The following is a 24,756-nucleotide window of genomic DNA, read 5'->3' on the forward strand; positions in this document are numbered from 1 at the left end:
AAAATGTGACCAGCAACCGGGATCTTTCCACTTCTCTCTGTCCTCCAGTTGCTGTCCAAAGGTCCAAAGTTTGAAGTTGCTTTTTGTAATTGGATCTGGTAGGAGATTCCTTTGATACAGATGTCAAAATCTACCCATGTTGTAACTCACAGTGTCACAGTGGTAGATGCCATTTTCAGAGTGCAATTTCTTTTGTTTTTTTTTTCTTTGTTATTGAACATAGCCATTTTCTCACATAATTTATCCTGGTTATGGTTTCTACTTCCTCTAGTCCTCCCTCTTTTTTCCCACCTCCTCTCCCATCTGGATCCACTCACTTTCAGTCTCCTTAGAAAGCAAAAAGACTTCTAAAAGATAACAATAGAATATAACAAAGTAAAACATAATAAGAAGGAAAAAAACTACCACATTGGATTAGGTCAAAATAAATATACAGAACAAACAGAGACCTACTCATTCACATAGAGTATAATTTCTTAAATCAAGTACAGATTCTATTTTTGTTTATTAATTAATATCTATCATGCTTTTTTCCTAATCTATAAAAGTGATATTTCTCTGGAAAAGTCAGTTATTTAGAATGATAGTGACTCTCAATTGAGTTTTCTATGTGAGGTGATTATTGATCACAATTTTTGCAGGTGAAAACAGGTTGAGATCATTTAAACATTCTAATTTCAATATTACGAATTTATTTTCATTGAGTTTAGTTACTATACAGAAATTTTTCTAGATAATTCTACATAGGAATTCATAAATTTAAATGGTACTTTATAGCTAGAACTCACACCATTACCTTTACATCAGATGAATGAATCAAGAATAAGTTGTTTCCAATTAATCACTTTGCAATTTAAAGGACTATGCTTCAGATATATCGAACTGGTAAAGCCACACAAAAAAATGTTTTGATCAACTTAAACACCCTCAAGCCACTCAATTAGGTTTCTGAAGCCAACCATGTAATCAGAGTCCTTTCCTCTCCGGTTTATGTATCTTACATATTAAGTATGCTCAAAATGTTTTGTTCTATTATGAACTGAAATCATCTTTAGTCTTCCAAATTTATGAATAAAACTTTTAGCTTTTAAAAAATCTAACAAGTGACTCAAGACCTGTTCTATTTTATTGGGTCATTAAATACAAAAAGTTGCAGCAGTATAAACCCTAAGATTCATTTTAAAATATATCCTTTAGTTTGCTTTTTTTCATTTCTTGTTTTAGACATCTTTCTTTTGTACACCACAACAGCATAGATGTGTGAAAAGGGCTAAATATGTAAGAGTTGAGAAGTAAAATTAAAATCTAAAAATAATAATGGTCAACATGATACAAAGAATAAACAAATCCCATTCACAACTAAATGCCAAGTTAAATATGTATTATATTTTGATGAACATCTTTATAAAGTTATTTTTCTAGGGCAGCTATAATATATCTAAAATTCAGATTTTCTATTGCCACTTTCATTCATTTAATACTTGTTCGAATTGGGTTGATTGTCTTGTTAATCTTTAGTCCTGAGCTGTTTTTTACGTGTGGTATATGACTGGCGCTAATTCTTCTGTAGAAGACTCTCATGGGTTTCCAGGAAGAGGAAAATTATAGAGGTTTACTGCTATGGGTAGTAATAACGTTTTAAGTCAACTGGGTGGTTTACACTTGCCCGGTATTTCAATCGAACTGTATCCCAACCATTCATCTTTTGTAGATAAAATATAAATGAAAGAATTACCTCAATGTGACTCACCTAACAATAAATATTTATTTGTTGCCACTTACATGTTATTGTTGGTAGATGAATATATTAAAAGTATAAATGGAAAATGAAACATATATATGACTAAATAACTCAACATATAAAGTAAATTAAGATATTATTTGCTAGAAATTCAGTTTATATTCACAATATATATTGCCTCCTTACCCTTTCAGCTGTATTTCTGTTTCCAATTTAGTTATGGAAAAGATGTGCCCATGAGTTTTATGCTAAGTGGTCTACAGGATATCTAGATGTTTGGTGAAGCATTTCTCGGAGTATTTGCTTTTTTATTGTTAATTGTGTTATTATTCTGTACATGTAAAATTGTGAGATGAGAATTTGATTCTGATTTTGTATGTGATTGGGCATTTAATACTCCCTCTAAGTTAGAGTTTGGAATCCATTGCAATCCTCCACCTGTACAAGCTTGTGGCAGCCAAGTGTGATGCCATTAATACTCTCTCTTATAAATATTTATAAAATGTAACAAAGGATGTCTTTACAGTTCCATCATCTACAGCAGAGAGATGGAATCATATGCCTCAGTTAAAATGATCTTTATTCCAATGCTGTCTGCAGAAGATACAACTGCCCAGCATTGCTTTTCCTGGTGCTTTTCAATCGTTTCTGATGGGTATGATGTAATTAATTCAGAGCTAAATGCCCGGAATCCAGTGGATACATTTTATGAAGTTTAATCTGATAAAGCCTGGGGATTAACTTTCATTGGAAAATTTTCTACTTGTGCCACTTGTGCCATTGGCCTTTTGCTACGAAAAGCTTTACAAACATGGTTTAAGGCACAGTTGAAAACCTATAAGCTTTGAAACGGTAATTATCTGAAAACGTGTTTTATATATTTTCCATGTTTCTTTAGTATGTGAAACAATATTAATTTTGCTTTCAGAACATTGGCTGCTGACTTTTATATGGAAATTTATTTTTAGCTTGTAGTCTACCGTTAAGATATGGAATATTCAATCCTATCAGCATTAATATCTTTGAAGAAAAAATCTAATTTCTTTTTACTATTATGTTTCACATTAAATAATAAGAAAGTCTACAAGCCATAATATTAAAACTGTGGAGATAAAGCATGTATTTGTTCAGGTGTGTACATGGAAATTAACTGAACAATGGAATTTATTATATTAGTTTCATGCTTCAGCTTCGCCAAGTTATAATTAATATGTGACTTTCTTCCCTCATGTCTGTCAATATGGTCAAAAGTTACAAAAAGATGGAACTAGTCAATATCAAATCACACCTCCAATTCTTTTTCTTGAACCCTTTCCAGGATGCATAATTTATATTATTTGCATTGTTTAAAAGACTATGGAATAGCCAAACTCCCTTTCAAAGGGCCTCAAGACTAGGTTTATCAGCAGCTCATTTTTTTATCTTTCTGTATTTTTATTAGGATGGTAGGCATTCTAAAATCCAGAAAGCTTCAGTATTGGGTTTGGGGGATGGACAGATCCACTGTTATGGCATAGACAATGCTAACTTTCTGTGAAACACTCTTTCCAAACAGTTCCTTACTTCATTACTATCTGTTCAGACAATTTTGAATGCTGTAACATTGGAGTAAATCACCAAATGGTAGAAAAGTACTTCAATCCTAGTGTATTCCAAGGGGCATAAAATCCTGGATGAAAATTGGAGAAAGATAATCATTCTCTAACCAGATGCAGGTAATAACTTCCACACACATTCTGAGTGCCAAATCACACCTCTCTCCCTATCAAAGGGATCTTATTTTCTCTCCTATTGTTTTTTTTTCTTTCCCAAGATCCTGAAGCCAAACACATTAAGAGGCATTATCTGCTAATCATCATGATTTATCTTTTTTTTTGTTTTTGTTTTTGTTTTATCGGAGGGAAATTCACCTATGCTTTATTTTCCAACAGCTTAATATATCCCTGACTTCAAAAGGTAGGAGTAGAACAAAAGGACTGTATTAACATACAAATTGAAAGTCATTGGGTGCATTCATTGCTCACGCCCTAGATCAAACACTCTGTAGGCAAACCACTCCCTGGGTGGATTACCTAGTTATTTCCATAAAGGGAACTAGAACTTAGTTGGATCCTTAGGCTTTTGTTTTAGGTGGGAACCAACTACTTCTCTATTTCAGGAGCACAATGTCTGGCAACTAGCCACACCTGTTGAAGATATTCTTGAGAGAGCAGAATATTTATCTTATAGCAAGAGAATCACAAGACCCTTCAGAACTCACCCTTAGACCTGTAGCTTAATTTAACTAGTTCAATTAATGCGGACAGACTAGCCAAAGAGCATATGGAACTCAAATTCAAAAAAATGCCAGGACATTCGGAAGCTTATTATTTTTAAAGAGTCCTATTGACAGTTTTTCAAGACATTTGGAGAGGAAATTGAGTATCTGAAGTATACTATAACCCCAAGGGCATCATGCAGCCCCAATTTCCTGTTATTTCTACCTTTAGGAACTTAGAAATAAGGAGAGAACAGACAGAAAATAGCTCACTACTCGATTTTTAAGCTAAATACTTAAAATGTTCTCCTTGTTGTCTGGCTTGAATGCTATGAGAGAAATGCAAGGACCTGTAACCCACATGTGATACAGCTACCGATCATTTTCAATGTCTATAATGACAATGAGAATTAATGAGTTCTTAAAATCCTAGTGGATAATAGGATCTTTGCATAGTTAAAACTTTATTTAATGTGATTCTGATTATTGCCCAATGGGGAAGATTTTAAGAGGACAAGATATCTCGGCTCTAATGATTTCAAATTTTTCAGTTAGCATGTAAAGTAAAGTGTTTCACAATGGTAAAATTTTCATCATATGTACCAAATAGATGCTCTTATTCAGTGTTCACCTACCTTCTCTGATCTCTTTCATCCCCTTCTATCTCTATTTCTGGACCTCTTCCTTTCTAGAAATAGTTCACACTTCTGCGTTCAGGTCGTGTGTGTGTGTGTGTGTGTGTGTGTGTGTGTGTGTGTGTGTGTGTGGTGTGTTTAAATATAAATCTAGTTTCCCTATATGAAGGAAAAACTGTTATTTTCTTTCTAATCCTGGCTTAATTTTGTTTAGCTTTAACTCTGTTTCCACTCACTTCCCTGAAAATATTACAGTTTCATTATTTGTATCTTAATACAATTCCTTGTATTTATATCACATTCTTTGCTTGTTCACCTATTGATAAGCATCTAGTTGATTCCATATCTTAACTCTTATAAAATATGCAGGCAGTTCCTTTGAATAATGACAGATTTCTTGGGGCATGTATACCCATGTACATAGGAGAAGAATAATATAGCTGGGCATAATAAATTTTGAAAATGGAAATTTATAACAGTGAGAGAGGAATGTGGGCAGAGAGACACAAAGACCCAGAGAGAGGGGAAAAAGCGGATACAGAAAAACAGATTTGTATACATGGAAATGTGTTCTTTGAACATATCAAATGACTTATTTAAGATCACCAGATTGACTACATCACCAGTAGAAATATTGTTTACTGATTTAGATTTCATTAAAACTTGCTGTCTTCTAGGAGTTTTTGGTGGATGTTATCGGTTTTCCTTTACTTTTGACACTAGGCAAGATGTATATTCTAGTTTCTCTTGCTATAGAGGTTGGCAGGTGTGATGCTTAATCTTAACTGTGAACTCGATACAATTTGGACTCATCTTAGGAGATCAACCTATGACAGTATCTGTGAGAAGTGTAACCCAGGAGAGAAGAGCCACCACAGGAACAGGAAACACCATCTTCTGGGCTGGATACTTGGACTAAATAAAGCTAAGAGAGAAAGTTGAACATCAGAATCCTTCTCTCTTGATGTCCTGATTTCAGGAACTGTGGTTGACTCCCTTCTATCTACCTTCAAACCTTGCTTTCATAAGTAGTTTTACTTTGCTTTGTCAGAGAAATACGTAGGTAGCCAATATTGTGTTTAGGTTCTTGTAAGTAAACTATATTATTGCCACATGGTCTGGACCTCTCTTTTTTTTCCACAAAAATTCTTTTCCTTATTTAAGAAATGGAATGAAGTATTATGATGTCAAAGGAGAACAGAACCATATTGTAGTGGGGTCCAGGATTCTACAGAAACCTCACAAATAATGTTTTGGAGACAGATGCATATGAGCAGATTGGAATTTCCCTTTGCTGAGAAGAGCAAGTTTCACTGTCTCCCACTATGTCAGTTAGTGTCTGACCATTACAGGCAGAGCAGGGTAATGTGTCTTAATCTTCTCTAACCATCTTTGTCCTTCTCAATAATCAAATTCATTAGTTAAGAACATCCTGTTAGTGTGTCAGGCTTTTATGGACAATGCCTTCACGACTAAGAAATATATCTGATGGAACAGCAAATTGGCTTGGTGGGCAAATGTGCTAACCACCAAGTCTGATGATTTGAGTTCTGTCTCAGGACCTACACTGTGGAAAGAAAGAGGCAACTCCCACAACTGTATTGTCATTCCCACATGTGTGGTGTGGTACTCACAACCCTCATAATCTCCAGCAACACACGACTGACTGACTGACTGAATGAATAAAATGTAATAATAAAATGAAATGTTTTCTTCATTTCATGCCCCTCCAACTCCTTTCATGTAAACTTTCCCTCTTACTTTCTCAATACAATAGTTGAATGATTTCTGGAGAGAAAGAAGAACCAAAGGAAGACATGTTGGCCATCAGTAATCACATCTTCTGTGAAGTTACCTATCGACCTGCTGAGTGTATCGAGCCTATTTACAAACCGTGTGACTTTCTGTCATCAGTTAAAAGGACATACAGCTGAAACAAGATGGTAATCCTAGTGCATTAGATGTTTTAGTACCATATTTCATTATATCACAGGGAAAAGTAGGGTGCTATCATTATTTATTATTAAATTCCAAGCTACTAGAGTAAAATACTCTATCACCTTCCAAATATATTTCTAATTTTTATGGAAAAGCTAAAAAGACAGACAAACAGAAACAAAAACACGAAAGAATTCTCCAAAGTCTGTGCCAGCGTTGGAACTCCCCACAGATTTCGATAATCTCAAACATTGCTGTGAGCCCTTAAGCCAGTAAATTACAGTATTCTCAGCAGGATAATTCTGCCTTACTGCTGTTATAGTTATTAATATAGTTACCATTGAAAATTCTACTAGCTGCATGCTTCTCTGTGGATATGAGTTTATCTTCACAATATTCCTGGAAGGCATAACCATGATGACTTTTATTAACACCATTTTACTGATAAAGTAATGGAGAAAAGGGCTGCAAATGCATTTACCAGCACAACACTGTGAATCTAAAGCCAAGTTAGCTGCAGAATCCAAAGTACTTCAAAGCTTGTGCACTCAGGCAAATGATTCACGGTCATTGTGTGCGCTGTTGGAAAGAATCTCTGTTGCACAGAAATGTTTTCTCTGAGGTCAAGTAGAAAAATCTTAATGGCCTTGGTAATTGAGGTAGATTGAAAAGGTTTTAAATTATGACTTTAGTTCCTATTTGCTCTTTGTCTGGGAATGTCCTGAATGCTACCTAGGATTCATGATGAGCTATTGTGAGCTTATTTCTGTGTCTTTATCACTGTAAATATTTAAGCGTACTAATTAAGAATTATTCAAGGGAAAGAACCATTCAATATTCAGGTTGTACAGACCACTCCATGTCTATGCTTCAAAGTCAATGCCTACAAAGCTAAAGCCAATGTCTTTAATCTTCCCTGCAAGACAATTCATGGTCTATTCACAAATAACTTTCTTAATGAATGTGTTCCTGACACACATTAATATATTATTATACTATGCTCTCATATAACCCACTCTTGATTAAATTAATCCCGTAAAACTTTCCTGCTTTGATAATTCAATTATGCCTTATCCCATTTGCACAGGAGAACCCTTCTTCACATTAACGGGGATTTCAGAAGCAATTTTTGATTTTTTTTATTGAAAATATATTTTATACAATATGTTCTGATTATGGATCCTTCTTTTCCAACTCCTTCCAGTTCCTTCCCACCTACTCCTGAACCCAAATCCACATTATTTTGTGCTGTCTCTAATTAGAAAACAAAGAGGCATCCAAAAATTAAAAGACCAAGTAAAAACAAATAAATCTAGGACAAAAAAAAAACCATAAAAACAACAAGCCAAAGAAAAAGCACACACACACACACACACCACATAAAAATGGAGAGTTTCACACATAGGCCTCCAGAAATACCTTTGAGTTTATTTTGTATTGACCATCTTATACTGGGCATGGGGCCAAGATTAGTTTGCATGCTTAAATTAGCAAACTAACTTGTGTGTGGTTATCAATTGGAGAAATATTTTTGATTAGGGATGTGAGCTGGTGTCCACTTCCATTCTCTGTGTTGCAAGCCCATGAATCTCAGATCTGTGCGGGCCCTGTGTATGGGGCCATAGTCTTTGTGAATTCCTATGTGCATAGGACCCAATGTGTTTAGAAGGCCTTTTTCCTTTGTGCTGTTGATCCCCTCTTTTTCAGACTTTCTGCCTCCTCTTCTGCAGGGCTCTCTGAGCCACAAAGGATGGGAATGAATGAATCACACCATTTAGAAATGAGTGTTTCAAGAACTCTGATTCTTTTCCCATTGTCTCTATGTAGATCTTGTATCCACTTCTGTTTACTAGAAGGGGAGGGTTCTCTGATGGTGGCTGAAAAAGACACTGATCTATGAGTAAAGCATAATCTCATTAGGATTCATGCTGTTGTTACATCCATTTAGCAGAATAGTAGTATTTGATTTTCCTCTAGACCCATGACCTGTTTAGTCTCACGTTCTTGATCAGACAGGAAGTGTCAGAGATGGGTTCCATGTCATTAAATGGACCTTAGATCCAGTCAGATATTGGCTGGATATTTCCCAAAAGCTTCGTACCACCAATGCACTATTGTATCTTGTATATAGGTCATCTTGTAGACTGAAGAGTTGGTGTTTATGATTCTCCTTTGGTAGGTTAAAGAGTACTTTCCAAAAATATGAACATTAGTAAGTAGGGGGTGAAGGCTTTAGGTAGACACCAATTCATCTTCTAAATGTTGTGTGGGTGTTGTCTTCAGCTTAACATCAGTTGTGAAGAATAGCCAATAGCCTTAGCAATAGTTTGGAGGTTCCCATGGTGCCCTTTCAGCCAAGAATTTGATTATAAAACAAAACCTCAAATTTTTATATAATAGAATGAAAATGTTTAAAGCCCCATAAGAACTATCAAGAGAAAGAAAAGCAGAAGTCCAAAATCACTAACCACAAATATATAATATCATCACTTTATGTCTGTATAAAATGTATATATTATTCCAAAACAAACTGTATCTTCTGCATGGGAGACATATCATGAAAAAGCCATAAAGAAAACTTTCTGAGCAGGAGAAATAAGTAGACATTATATGTAGTGTACTGTTTACTTTGCTGTGAAATTTTAGAAAAGAGAAACTTAGATAGTGGCTATGTTCCAAGAGTTTACAGGCCATTGGTAAATATCGGGCAAAGCTAGAATAAAGGTAAATAACACTGCAGTGTTAGCTCAAGAGAAATTACAGTTCTTTTAGGCATGTATCTTATGTATGCATACAAAGTGGCCTCTGGCTTTTGAATGGTGGTTAGAGAGTTCCTCCTGACCTAATGTTTTCCTAGCAAACTCTTTACCTAATGAGAAAGCCTTCCGGCTCTGGAAGAGTCTGTTTCTTGAATTTAAAAGCTGAAAAGAATTAAAGCACCAATAACACCAATGTGGTAAATTTACATTTTTGTCATGTTCTCCACTCTTACCACTCCATTCAGCAATTGACCCATAGAAATAACTAAAAATTATCACATAACTACTTTTCCTTAGTTATCCAGAAAGAGCATCATGTTATTAAACTTAAACCTTCTTCATTTTATGTAGCTGATGATTCTTCCAGCCTTACATCTTGGTACTCAGATTTGAGAGCAGAAGCCCAGATGGTCACAAAGTATGGCCTCTAGATTGTAAATGTTGAATGAACATCATTTGAAAACTTATTATAGAGGTAACTTTTCTAATACATCATGAAACAAGTTCATTCAAAAACAATAGATAAACTCATAAGTTCTTTTGTTTTAGTTCATTTTTGAAATCATAATATAATTGCATTTCATCTTTTTGTTTTCTCCCCCAAACATTTTTATATACCCCTTCCTGATCTCTTTCAAATTCATGACCTCATTTTTTTGCCTTATTTGTTGTTATATACAAACACACATACCCACACATAAAAGATACATACTCATAAATATTTTAGAAATAATATCAATATACACTATGGCTATATATTATAAATATAATACAATAAATAATATTTATTTCTAAACAAAATCATCTCAATCTGTATTATATATATATATATATATATGTATATATTCTTTTCATGGCTGACTATTAATATTAGATAATCATTGGTATGGTTTTCATTGGGGAAGACAATTTCTTCTGCTCTCAACATTTCCTAGTTGCCTGTATTTCTTTATGTATGACTGATGATACATCATAGGTTTCTTTCCCCATTCATATTTGCATGTTCATTGTTGTCCTTGCTCAGCTTGTGCTAAGGAACTCCTGTTGGTGACACATTATGAATGAAACAAAACATTGCTAGTAGAATCGAACTCACAGCAAACTCCCTAACCCTCTTCCTCTTACAGTCTGTCCATCTCTCTTCTGCAATGTTCTCTCAGTTTTAATGAGGGAGTTTTTATAAATATATCTATTGGGATCTCGCTCAACAACTCTGCACATTGATTGTTTGTAATGTTCTGGAGTCATCTCAACTTGTTGAAAAAATAAGTTTCCTTCAGAGGGTGAAGACTGTCTTTAACTGAAGACATAAGGATACATGTTTAGATTGTCATTTGTGGTTTGCTGTTTTAGGAAAGTAGAGGTTGTTAGTTCTTCTCTAATAGCCATGAGTTCACTACCATTGAGTAATTAGGTAAGGTTCAGTGCTTAGCATCTTATTCCTTTTTTTTTGATCAGGTATTAGAGAGCTGTTTGTTATCTTCAAGATATGCACACCCCTATGCCATGCTTGTTGATGTGATTCATGGGCATTATATTTGAGTATGACTGTTGGTTGTCTCCCTTTTTGAAAGCTTGCACAGCACCTTCTGATATCATTAAAGTTATTCCTCAAGGAAGTGGTATACAGGCCAGTTTCCTTCTAGGAATCTCTGGGCCCTGTTTCTGAAGTCTAGGGTATCTTCAGCAATAAGGAGCCCTTTTTGTCCTCTTGGAGTTTTGGGTAAGTGGTCCTTGTTTCTTGGAAGGAATATTGTGAGTTCATGTGAGAAAAAAGTTTATTAAAACTGCATTTGTACAGAATAACATTATTATAAGGCTTTTCAAAAGATAATTAATTGTATCTTCTTATAACCTTTTCAGATATCCTTATTGTTTATTTTTTCTAACCTAACCCCCTCCTTCTGCATCTAACAAGACTTCTGAATAGTTAAAATATAGCACACAATCTGAGATATGTTACTTCCAGGCTATTGGTATTAGCTTTACAAACACTATTTTCAGTTATTACTTATTTTACATTTAATTTATTAACTTTCAGTTTAGAAAATTATAGAGTACATTTCCCACGCACAGTGAAATTCTATATATTTTAAAAGTCATAACTCATTAATACAATGAGATTTTTAGAGCTACATTATTTAGGTGTTATAGAGGAAGAATGTTGACATGGAGTAGTTGAGTTACTTCCCTGGTAACAGGTGGCAGGACTGAGTTTCCTGCCACACTGTCTGACTCTAGGTTCTGTACTTTTCAATGGTGTGAAAGTTATGGATCTTCCTTAACATAGTAAAGCTATTTGTATTAGTCTCACCTCACTGTTATGACAAAACACCTGAGAAGAGTAAGTCAAAGAGAAAAGGTTTAGCTGCAACCATGGTTTAAGAGAGGATACATGCATCATGGTATGGAAAGGTATTGTAACCAGAGCATGTGATAGCTGGTCACATTGCACATGATGTCAGGAAGTATAGTGCAGACAGAAAGTGGAGTCCTCCCCCAAACAGACCTGTCTATCTTCCTATATGTTTCAACCTCCTAAAGATTCTATAAAACTTGAACATAGAGTCACAGGCTGGGACCATATGATCAAGCATGTGAGCCTGTGCATGTTACACAAGAAATGCCCAGAATTTTTGTATTCAATTCTTTTATTATTTTATTTTATTTTATTTTAAGAACTTCTTATTTCTGCTACTGCCCATACAGTCCAGCTTTGTATATCAAAACTCTTTGACTATGTAGCTCAATGGTAGAATAGTTGACTAGCATGTTGCTTGACTTAGGTTCAATCCTCAGCATTAACAAATGTTACCTCCTAGTTATGTCTTGAGGATGCTTTCCATGTTCACTCATGGTCAGCACAGGCTCTTGCTGCTCCTGGTAGTCTGTGTCACACTGTAGCTTGTTGGAATGGAGAATCTCAGTTTGCATCTCCCACCTTCTGTGTCTAGATCTGCACTTTGAACATCTCCAAATGAATTAAATGCATATTAAACACCTCAAAGCACATGTTCATTAATATTCTCCCAGGGACACAAAATCTCTATCCAAGATGCAGAAAAAAAATTGATCTGGGAAAACCCTTCAGCAATAGTCAATCCCTCTAGCCTGTAATCACTATAGAATTAGAATATAATGAGAAACCAGGAAAGAAGGTGAATTAAACCTGAGGACTATTTCAAGTATAAAGGTTCTCAGTTCTTCTAGTCTGGGTGTCATGGCAACAGACTGATACAGATAACCAGAGGTGACCAAACAGCAAAGAATAAAAATCAAGTAGATGCAGCCAAACTGAGAGATACATAAGGATGCAATAATCATGAACATAAAGTCAGTGTTATTTTATTGTTTTGTTTTGTTTTCACCTTTTCCAGTTTTGTGAGCTCAAGACTCTAAATTTTCACTTCACTTGACCTGTGCATCTTTGTTGTATTGTTTTGTCATAGGTTTTATTGCAAGATCTTCTCTACTTATTTGATACTTTATATTTATTTTACTCTATTAATAAGCCTATGTTTGTGGAGACTGAATCAGTAGTAAAATGTTTAGCACACAAGTATGAGGATCTGAGTTTGATACCCAGAATCCACTTAAAATATTAAGCAATACAGAGACAGAAAATCTCTTGGGGCTCATTAGCTGGGCTGGCTAGTTTTATGCCAAATTGACAAAAACTAGAATCAGGAAAGAGGGAACCATAACTGAGAAAATGTTTTTCTAGACAGGTCTGTTGGCAAGTCTGTGGTGCATTCTCTCTACTTATTACTAATGTGTGAGTATACAACTCCCTGTCCACAGTGCCATCTCTGGGCTGGTAGTAGCTAGTGCTACAAGAAAGCAAACTTAATGAGCTGTGAGAGCAAGTCAGTAAACAGTACTCCTCCATGGCTTCTGCATCAGCTCCTGTCTCCCTCTTCCTGCCCTTTTCCTACCTTGCCTTTCCTCATTGATGGACAGTGATGTGAAACTGTGAGCTGAAATAAACCCTTTCCTCCCCATATTGCTTTTGGTCATAGTGGTCTGTCACAGGAATAGAAGCCCAAACTAAGATACTGTTCAACTAATTTAGTCTAAATTAGTAACTCCAGGCTAATAAAAAACTGCCCCAAAAGCAAATGTCCTGAGCATTGTCACTCAAGGTTGCCTTCTTTCCTCTGTATACACATATCTTTGTTTTTCTGTTTCTCTGTCTCTCTCTGTGTCTCTGTCTCTGTCTCTGTCTCTGTCTCTCTCTCTCTCTCTCACACACACACACACACTAACACAAACACACAGAGTAGTAATTGTTGTTGCAGACAGTGTTTCTCTGTGTAACAGCCCTGGCTGAACTGGAATTTGATTTGTAGACTAAACTGGCCTCAAACAGAGAAATATGCCTGCTTCTGACTCATGAGTGCTGGGATTAAAGGCCACGCCTGGCCTCCCAGCACAGTTTATAAATATGCTTAAGAGCCAGATCCTTCTTCGTTATTTTGGTTTTTGTTTTGCTTTGTTTTTCAAGACGGGATTTCTCTGTGTAGCCTCAGCTGTCCTGGAAGTCTAGAAACTCACTTTGTAGAGCAGGCTGGCCTCAGACTCAGAGATCCCCCTGCCTCTGACTCTGGAGTGCTGGGATTAAAGACGTGCACCACTACTGTCCAGCTTTGCACCATCATCGCCTGGTTTTGTGTCACCACTCACACACACACACACACACACACACACACACACACACACACACACACACACATATATATATATTAAAAAATAGCAATGTCAAGTGTATAGGACTTTCATAATATTATTTTTACTCCTTTGAAGCTGCTATGGCATTTTCTGTAATTCAGAATTGTAAATACATTATTTCATATTAGCTAAAGAAAAGTAGGTTTGAGAGCACTTACTAACATTTTTAGAATAATCAGAGGAGGAGAAACATTCAACATACCAAATAATTACTGTGCCGTGCAAAGCACAAGGACAAGGCTGAGTACTGATAGTATAGAGATAGTTAAGCTATCCTTCTTGACCTCAAAGATAAAGCAGTCTCCCAGGGGAATATTTCCTTAAACCTAACACATGTAAGATAGCTTTAACAACATCTTCATGAAGTAGCTGTATGAGATGCCCTGGTAAGTAGTCGCCCAACTGGATGACCATATATGCATGTATATACAAACCAAATATGTATTTGGTTGTGATATGTATGCATACAATTGGATAAATGAAATATTTTTAAAATTAGAGTATGTAGTTGAGGGGGTATAAGCTGGGGAGGCCAGGGAGGACATAGGGGTAAAAATGATCAAAATATCTTATTTAACATTCTCAAAGAATAAAGGAAAATATTTTTAAGATCCCATTGGCTGTAGGTAAGCAAGATGGTGCTTTTTAAAGTCTCCCACATTCTTTGGCATACTCTTGGGCTGGATAATTAATGGCTGTTTTCTTAACTGAGGTAATGGTTGTGAATGTGCATTGATGCCAGTAATGTGACGGATTCTCACAATAAAAAGGAATCATTGCCTCTTAGCTCTGCCTGGTAAAAGAAACAATAATCACTGAAAACAGTGCTTTGTCCATAATGACCCACACACCAGGCAGAAATATATCTCCAGATATGTACCTAATGAGATAGGTACATCTCTTTTTTAAAAAGTAAAAACAAGGGTGAATTCTTCAAGGAAATTGATTTGGAATAATGACACCATCGAAGGGAGACTTGGAAAATTTAAGCTAGGATCATGGAGAAACAATTAATGGTTTTCACAAATATGAGCTATTGGCTCTTAAATCATTGATAGTGATTGGAAAGTTATACAAAATGACCCTTTCCACTTATTACACTACACTAATATCAGAGTTGGGTCAGCTTTCCAATATTGTGACAGAGCTATAGAAGTAAATCAGCCTAAATGAGGGTTTTTGTTCATTTTGAGAGATTTCAGTTCATTGACATTAGGTTCAACAGGAACTAAATTTAATAATCTTTCCATATAGAATTAAGTAAAAACAAAGGAGTACTATAAACAATTCTATGTCCACAAACTGTATTCTTTGGATGAAGTGGAGAAATTTCTTGACTCATAAGTGTTATCAAAAGCTAATATAAAGAGAAGTATATAATACATCTGGCTCTATTTGTACTAGATGAAGTCAATAATTAATGTGTTAGCTATTTTTCATTATTCCTATAGCGAAACACTTGATAAAAGTACCTTAAGGAAAGTAGGTTTATTTAACTCAAGCCTGAGGGCATAATCTACCATGGTAGAGCAGGCATCTTGATGAGAATGATTCTAGCTCTAAGGGCAGGAGAGTGAAGACACTACTCACATGCTTGCAGCCAAGAAGCAAAAACACGAATGCTGAAACTCAGTTTGTCGCTCCTGGTTTCCCAGTCCATGAACCGATACCACCCTCATTCACAGTGGATTTCTCTCCTCATTTAAAGCTCTCTCAAATAGTCCTCGAAAACCTGCCCATCGATGCGTGTCCAAAATGATCCCAAATTCAGTCTCTCTACAATGGAAACTAACCAACCATCATAATCAATTTTCAACAAATGAAATTTTTATTTCTCCACAGTTTACAACTGAATCCTGAAGCAGAATTATTGTTATTCTTCCTCTTCAAGTAACATAAAATACATTCCCCCAAATGAGTGCTAAATAGAAAATTTTCCGTTGCATTTTGTATGGCTAGCATTACCTTAGTAGAAAAACACATTTAAATAAAAAAGAATATCAATTTGGTGAGTATCTCTTATAAAAACAGACACAAAATATTAATCATGCATTAACAAATTTAATTCAACATATAGAAAAACTGTGTACTAAAGTCAAATGGTGTTTATTTCATATATATTAAGCTGTATAAATAATTGAAAAGAAATAAATGAAATACACAATATAAAATGATTAAATAAGCAAATCATTTCATCATTTGTCATTTAGTGTAATAAAATTCAATGAGGAGTTTTAGTAATACCAGCAATTCCCCTCAGTAAATATTTCAGATGCCTGACAGTGCTTGAGATTCTGAGATTGGGGCTGTCCATATGGGTACAGTGCTTCCTTGACAGTGCTTGAGATTCTGAGATTGGGGCTGTCCATATGGGTACAGTGCTTCCTTGTTATCTAACACTTATTCTCAGACCATTGTAGAATTAAGCAAAAAATAAGCAACTGTGTGAGTCTTTCTATAAATTTAATTAAAAATGTAGGAGGAGGGCCTGCTTGTTCATCCCAGGCACCCAGAACCGAAATAACCACACAAAAACTGTATTAGTTAAACCACTGCTTGACTCATTAGCTCTAGCTTCTTATTGGCTAACTCTTATATTAATTGAACCCATTTCTATTAATCTGTATATTGCCACGTGGCAGTGGCTTACCGGCAAAGATTCAGCATGTCTGATCCTAGTGCAGCTCCATAGCGTCTCACTCTCTGCCTTCATTCTCACAGCATTCAACCTAGTTTTTCCCACCTAATTAAGTTGTATCCTAACAGGCCAAGGCAGTTTCTTTATTCATTAATAGTAATCACAGCACACAGAGGGGACTTCCACATCATAAAAATATATTTAAAATAATTAATTTTGGAAACTTATTTGTAGCATAAAATCTATAACCACCTTTAATGTGAATGAAGGTGATGAGGGAATCATACTTAACAGCACAGTTAAAAGTGTACTGCTCCAAATGCATCTAGGCTTGAACATTTAAAAGAGGAAATATTTACATCTTTATTCTAGCCGAAGACCTGCCTTCATGAATTCAGATTTGTGTTTAACCACAGGCTTTTATATTTGCAGCATTTCCCTTCAGGAGAGACTTAGAGGGTGTGGTGGTTTGAATGTAATTGACCCCCATAATCTCATAGGGAATGGTACTATTAGAAGGTGTGGCATTGTTGGAGTAGGTACAGCCTTGTTGAAGGAAGTGTGTTATTGTGGAGGTGGGATTTGGGGTCTCCTTTGCTCAAGCTATGTTCAATATAGACACAGCTCACTTCCTGTTGCTTGTGGATCAAGATGTAGAAATCTCAGCTCTTTCTCCAGCACTGTGTATGCCTGTACTCTATCTACAGTGATGATGATGGTTAAACTTCTGAAACTGTAAGACACCCCAATTAAATGTTTTCTTTATAAGATTTGCTCTGGTCATGGTGTCATTTTATACCAATAGAAACCCTAACTAACAGAGAGGGATATTAAAGCTCACCCTCTCCAACCAAGAGTATGAAGGAAATCTTTCTAGTGCTGCTAGCTCTCAATGTAGCCTCATTCATCCACTGTCACATGAGAGATACTTGTAAGTAAATGGAAAAGTGAAATCTCCAAACTCCTTCGGAATTAATGATACTATAACCCATCCACAGATGGACCATTCTTAGAGACAGAAGAAAAAAGATGTAGGAGACAGACACAACTGAAAGGTTAAGGGCCACACAGCTTTAAATATACCAGACAAGTTATTTATCCATTTTATTTCTTAACTACAAGATGGATGATATACATAAAGCAAGAAATGTGCAAAACAGTAAGGTAGAGAACATACATAAATGTTCTACTGCTTTGTAATATGCCTTGTGAGTACTCAGTAAATTGAAGAAGTTGTAAGGAATGAGCTCTATGCCTCTATTACTTGTGTTCTATAACTCAGCTATTACAATGAATAGGACATTCACATTTTACTTTGAGCCAAAATAAACATTAATTTTCCCAACAACATGATATCTGCTACGTTTCCACAGCTCTCTTCGTCACCTGTCGGTCTTCTTTCATGTGGCAGTGTCCTCCCCTTTATGAAGTTCTTTGTTTTCCTCTTCTTGTTTTCTATCTAGTTTCATAGTCTCTGCCAACTTTCAAACCCTTAGTAATATATACACGAACATTGGAAATTAGAATGCAGATGTGAGAAAATGCAGGCTATTTTCGTTTCTCTGAGATTGGATCACTCACTTAATATACTTTTAAGGACTCCCCATTTTCCTTTTAAAGGACACCTGAATAAAGTTGCATTGTGTTCACAGGTCACATTTTCATATTCTGTTCTGTTGGTGGACATTTAGATTGGCTCTATTTTATCAATATTGTTTACTTCTTTTAACTCACATGACTACGAGGAACACTGTGCATGGTTAATAAAGAGTAAGGTAACTGAGAACATTGAATGGATTCGCCTTAAAATAAGAGAAACTGCCCTGCTCTGGAAGTTACAACAGGAAACCTCTATTTTGGTCCCGTTTTCACATGTTTCAATATAAAGGCTATCAATTATGACTCTGCAAGCCTGGAATAAAGCTTAGAGAATTAAAAAGTAAAGGATGCAGAGATGAATGCCATATGTAAGCCAACTCTATTAAACCAAGCCCCTAAACTAAATTATTCAAGTCTATGGAATGTAATTCCACTCAGTTATGGGTCTCATCCACAGTCAGTAGATCCATAAATCAAACCATCGTTATGCATTGGTAAAGAAGTTGCCCTATGAACATAGCTGTTGACCATATGCTGACATCGCTCTCATACATAGGGAAGGCAGACAGTTAATGCCAAGAGTCACTACCAGACAGGAGAGCCTTTTATGAGATCCCAAGGGAGAGAGTCGGACTTTTACCTGTCAAGTGTCATGAATATAGTGAGGGTAAATAAGAGTGAACACGACACTATCTGACCCATGTCATACCCACAGAAATCATCCCATAGAAGAGTCTTTTTGTGCCTCTATGGTTAGAGACTGCAGGTTATGCTTTAAAACAGAAATAGGCATTGAGTAGATATAGCAGAAGATACTGTCTGCTAACAAATACATGCTTTACATTTAAATGATGTGCATCACAAGGCTCATAAGGAACAGATTTTAAGTACCCACATTCACAACCATGATAAGACCATCAGCATTCTCTCATCCAAGAAAGGGGGTTATTAATGTCCTCCCATGGTGCTTGTACTCCAGCAAAATTGGCTTAAGGCATGGATTTGTGTATTTTCCCTTGTTGAATATTCCAAGTCAGTCTCCATCCAACCTGGAATTGTGATTATCTGCATTTTTTTCTTTATATGGTATCATCTGGAAAATAAATTGTGATAGACAAAGACAACATTGAGCTTTGTCTACATCTATTTATGAATAGTAGGTGTTAAATTGACATCATGGCATGTATATCTTGTTAAATTCTCCCATAGACAAAGAAACAAGTAGACAAGACAATATTTTTTCCTTAAATAGCTCCCCCAAATAAAATTTTATTTTAATAAAAATGGAAAGTTCTAACACATATCAATGCCATGCATCTCACAATACAAAACTGAATGAGTTAACAAAGAAAAAAGAGGAGAAAACAGATATTTTTTAAATATGAGGTTTAATTTTTATCTTTCAAACTTTTAATTCTACAGTAGAAGGGTGTTATAAAAATAACCAGTGATTTATGAATTGCATCAGAAGACTTCTTGGAGTCATAGCATTTACTGCCATGCAGCTCTCAGATTTCCCTTCCACACAGGAACTCTTAGAGCAAAGAAAATCGCTGCCCGCTCACAGCATGTCCTTTCATTGTGTGGGGCTGCCAGCAGGGCCTAATGAGGAGAAGTCCAGGCTTCAGGTTCGGTTTAGAATTCAGTGACAGTTTGATTGTGGGCTCAACCTTTTCTGCTGTTATTGGAATGTGAGTTGCATGCTGAATTAATGAGCAAAAAAAATAAAAAGAGGTGAATAGAGCTTCAAGCTTGCCTCATTTATTTCTAGCTCTCTTCTTTTTATATCATCATATTTACTTTTGTTTCTTGATAAAATAATCTATCATTAATACACACTGTAGACACACACACACGTAATTTTGAGGAACAATAGGAAACAGCATGATCGAGTTATTACCTATAAATGCAATAAAGTTTATTCCGTGGAAACCTTTGCTGATAAAAATTCCTCTTTTTTTCTTATTGCCATTAACTACCACCACTGAATTCCTTCTCTTGCTACTCATCTTTTGCCACTCAATAAACTGAGAAAAAAAAAACGTTTTCCATTTATTGCTGTAAGTTAGTGCTATTTATATTTTAGAAATGCCAGATTCCTTTACAAGTCACTTGAGACCCAGTGGCAAGAATGAATTGCTATGAAATTTCTGTCTTTCTCCTGACAGGTCTGCCTGAAAAGCATCTAGCCTGGAGCTGTGTTCATTGTTACTTCACTATCTGTGAGCCAGCAAGAGACAGTTTTACAAATTTCTAACATACGGCACAAAATGATATTCAACAGAAACTTATCTTTCCTAGTTTTAGATTCCCGGCTTTGACCAAATTAGTAAGATCTGACAAATTTTGAATTGCTGCATGCATGTACCTCTGTATATCTCTGAAATTTGATCCTGTAATCTTTGCTCTAAGGAAAAAGAGATTAAAGTTTATTGACAAACACATTTCTTCTGAGTTCTTATTGTCCTAAAATGAAATGATGAAAAATCTCAGACATTAGCATCTGCTACTTGGTAGAGTTTTCAATGTCTGTGTCAAAATAATGACTTGTACATTATAACAACCAGTTAAAAAACATGTGTGGATACTATGAGGTTTCCAAAATACATGATGACATATTTGAGACAGTGTGTGTGTGTGTGTGTGTGTGTGTGTGTGTGTGTGTGTGTGTATGTGTGCATTCTGTCATCTGAAAATTTTACCTTTCTATCTATATCTATTATTAGGATTTTGGTATTCTTTGTGTGTCTAAATTCCTTTATAGCCTTTATCATCAACCTTGTGTCTCCTCCATAGGTGGCCTCCACACATATCTAGTTCATCCTTACTTAGTGTGGCTCCCATTTTTCTTTTTCTGTGTAAACCTGGTAATCTTTTATCCTGCATGCTGTCAGTAATATATAGTAGACACTATAATTGTTATGTGCCTCTAAAGAAAATTAAGCGCTGCCTCCTCTGAGATTGACAAGAGCTGAAATATCTCTTTAATAATTTGGGGCATTGCTTTGGTGCTTTGAGCTCCAGTGTGTAATCCATGAGACACTCAGGGATCCAGACAGAGGAAAGATCAGAATTTGGACAGAATTTCCATTGGTCTCCTTTGTCTTGTAATTCCCACAATCATATTCTGCTTTTTGGAGCAGTTTGCATTCAGTTCTCTGATTCATTAATTGAAATAGTTTTCTAGTTGTATAAACCTCAGTAAGACTGAATCACCACAGATTAGGAAACCTGAACAGACCAGTGACAAGTCAGCTGCTTTGAATTCTTGTAGTAAAAGGAGCGACGGGCCGCTTCCCTTCTGCCCCAGCTCCCTGCCGCCTGGCTAGCTTATGCCCCGAAATAATTACACGGAAACTGTATTCTTTTAAACACTGCTTGGCTTATTAGTGCTAGCCTCTTACTGGCTAGCTCTCACATCTAAATTAACCCATTTTTAATATTTTGTGTACCACCACAAGGTGGTAGCTTATTGGTAAGATCTTAACCTGTGTCTGTGTTGGGTGGGAGAATCATGGCGACCAACTGACTCAGCTTCTTTCTCCCAACATTCTGTTCTGTTTACTCCACCTAGCTAAGGGCTGGCCTATCAAATGGGCCAAGGCAATTTCTTTATTTAACCAATGAAATCAATACAAAACAGAAGACTCCCACATCAAATTCTGATGAAAAATTTAAACTATCAAAAGCATTCTTTTTTTATTTTTTATTTTATTTTATTTTTTTATTGAGAAAAAAAAATTCCAGCCTCCCACTCCTCCCGCCCTCCCCCCACTCCTCTCCCCCTCCCTCTCAAGTCTGAAGAGCAGTCAGGGTTCCCTGCCCTGTGGAAAGTCCAAAGTCCTCCCCGCTCCATCCTGGTCTAGGAAGGTGAACATCCAAACTGGCTAGGCCCCCACAAAGCCAGAACAAGAAGTAGGATCAAAACCCAGTGCCATTGTCCTTGGCTTCTCAGCAGCCCTCATTGTTCGCCATATTCAGAGAGTCCGGGTTTATCCCCTGCTTTTTCAGTCACAATCCAGCTGGCCTTGGTGAGCTCCCAATAGATCAGCCCCACTGTCTCCGTGGGTGGTTGCACCCCTCTTGGTCCTGACTTCCTTGCTCATCTTCTCCCTCCTTCTATTCCTCATTGGGACTTTGGGAGCTCAGTCCAGTGTTCCAGTGTGGGTCTCTGTCTCTATCTCCATCCATCGCCAGATGAAGGTTCTATGGTGATATGCAAAATATTCATCAGTATGGCTATAGGATAGGATCATTTCAGGTTCCGTATCCTCAGCTGCCCCAGGAACTAACTGGGGACCTCGCCTTGGGCACCTGGAAGCCCCTCTAGGTCCAAGTCTCTTCCCAACCCTAAGGTGGCTCCCTTAATTAAGATATGTGCTTCCCTGCTCCCCTATCCAACCTTCAAAAAGCATTCTTTCAGGAGTTCGAATCTGATTTCTTTGGCACAAGCACTTGTAACACAACATGGAAACCAGAGTTCAAATCCTTGACACCAATGCAAGGAAACAAGCATGGCTTTATGCAACTGTAACCCTAGTGCTATTGGGGCAGAGGTATTTGCAAGCCCACCTCCAAGATAAGTAAGAAGTGATAGAGCTAGATGCGGTATTTTCTCTCTGGCGCTTACATGCACACAAAACCATACACATCTTGCATACACAAATGTACAGACATTCCTCCCCAACACAAATATCAAACACAAATACAGACAGACACATACATAAGTATGTATACACACATAAAATTTGAAAAAGAATCAGAATATATTTTCTTAGCTGCTACTACAGAAGCATTTTATGTGTATATGCACACATACATGCTACAAGCATATACACACTCAAATACACACGTACACTTGATGTGAGCTTTTTAATCTGTACTTCCTAGGCTATCCTTACAAGTTCTGAAACTCCTATAGAAAAAAAAATAAAGCACCCAAAACTCCAACAATCAGATGTTCAACTCCACATCAAACAGTTTCCCAACTAATTGCATCAGAGATAATAGTATTCTTGAGCTGTAGTTGATGTTAGAATTATTTTTCTGGCCTGCTGTGATGTCTGGAGCCAGAGAAGCTAGTGGGTATTATTAATTAATTGGCTCCATAAACCATCATAAAAAGATTTGATTTATTAGATACCTTTAGTTAGTAATATAGAAAGGAAGCTATTGCAAAGTCAAATTTCATAAAAAGGAGGCTATTTCACCATAACTTTTAGAACTTTTAAGAGATTTGATCTTTCTGAAACATAACCCCTCTCAATCACTTATAGCTACATTATTAGTATTGGTTAAGATATATAAGATAAGATATTGTGATATGGGCAGATATCAATTTTATTTTAAAAATTTAGTTAGTCATGAGAATGCTTTCCCTATGGAAAATAATAGAAAGCTTAAAATCTTATGAATGAATGTAATACCAGTGAATCCCTTCACTAATCACTGTCTTTGGGGGAGGGTTGATGTGGGATACCCTTCTGTATATGCATTGCTTTTATTGGCTAATGAAAAAAGTGGTTTTAGCCAATGACTTAGTAGATTATAACCAGGCAGGAAGAGATTCAGAGAGAGAGTGTGTATAGGTGAAGTCAGGGATATGCCTTGTAGTTGCCAAAGGAGAAAGATGCCTTTGAAATCTTACCGGTAGGTCACAGCCTCTTTGCGATACACAGATTAATAGAAATGTGTTACTTTAAGATGTAAGAGCTAGTTAGATTTACGCTTGGGTCATTGGCCAAGCAGTATTGTAATTAATATAGTTTCTATGTGATTATTTGGGCATTGGAAGCCAGGAAATGAACGATCAGTCTCTGTTTACAGAGGGTAATGTAAAAACCACCTCAAATGTGACCTCCTGGATGAAAATATTAACGTACATCACTGAGTGTGATTTTGCATGAATATGTATCTGATAGCCAAATACCTTATCTCATTGACTAACTCATAAGCGTTTTCTGGTCATATTTACAGAGAAAGATAAATAGATAAGCTCTAGCTACGCACAACATGTTTACTTTCTCTTCCTTTCCATGTGCAGATAAATGTACACATGATGGTGTTTGTGTGTTTATAGCATTCTTTAGGAACAATTAAATATACCCTGATACCAGGCAACTGTTATTGATCATTTAATCAAACTTCCAATATTAGCAGTGTCTACATACTTTATCCAACCTACCTCCAAACAAAATTTCACATTCAGCAATGGTCTAATTTTCTATCTCAGAGAATGAAAACAGCTGAATATGCTATCTAGTAAATGCCTTTGCTTCCTTTGGTCTAAACTCTGCCTTCAAACTTCCTGTCTTCCACATGAAGGAAGTATTTGTACATAACAGGTCTATGCCACAGCTCTTCCCATGATTCTCATCTCTTACACCATCCTTCTTACATTCACTTTGTCTCTTGAAGCCATTAGCATTCTCGAAGAAACAATCCTAGTTCATTATGGTAAG

At 36.2% G+C, this 24,756-nt stretch overlaps 1 long non-coding RNA gene across 1 annotated transcript; it reads left to right on the forward strand.

Moving 5' to 3' along the window:
- Positions 1 to 5,867: 5,867 nt before the first annotated feature.
- Positions 5,868 to 20,739, forward strand: LOC102001305. The gene is made up of 3 exons (XR_258780.2): positions 5,868 to 5,995; positions 6,411 to 6,576; positions 20,464 to 20,739. It is a non-coding gene; the product is annotated as an uncharacterized LOC102001305 (long non-coding RNA).
- Positions 20,740 to 24,756: the final 4,017 nt, after the last annotated feature.

This window comes from Microtus ochrogaster, unplaced genomic scaffold, assembly GCF_000317375.1.
Source record: "Microtus ochrogaster isolate Prairie Vole_2 unplaced genomic scaffold, MicOch1.0 UNK2, whole genome shotgun sequence".
NCBI classification, from domain to species: Eukaryota; Metazoa; Chordata; class Mammalia; order Rodentia; family Cricetidae; genus Microtus; species Microtus ochrogaster.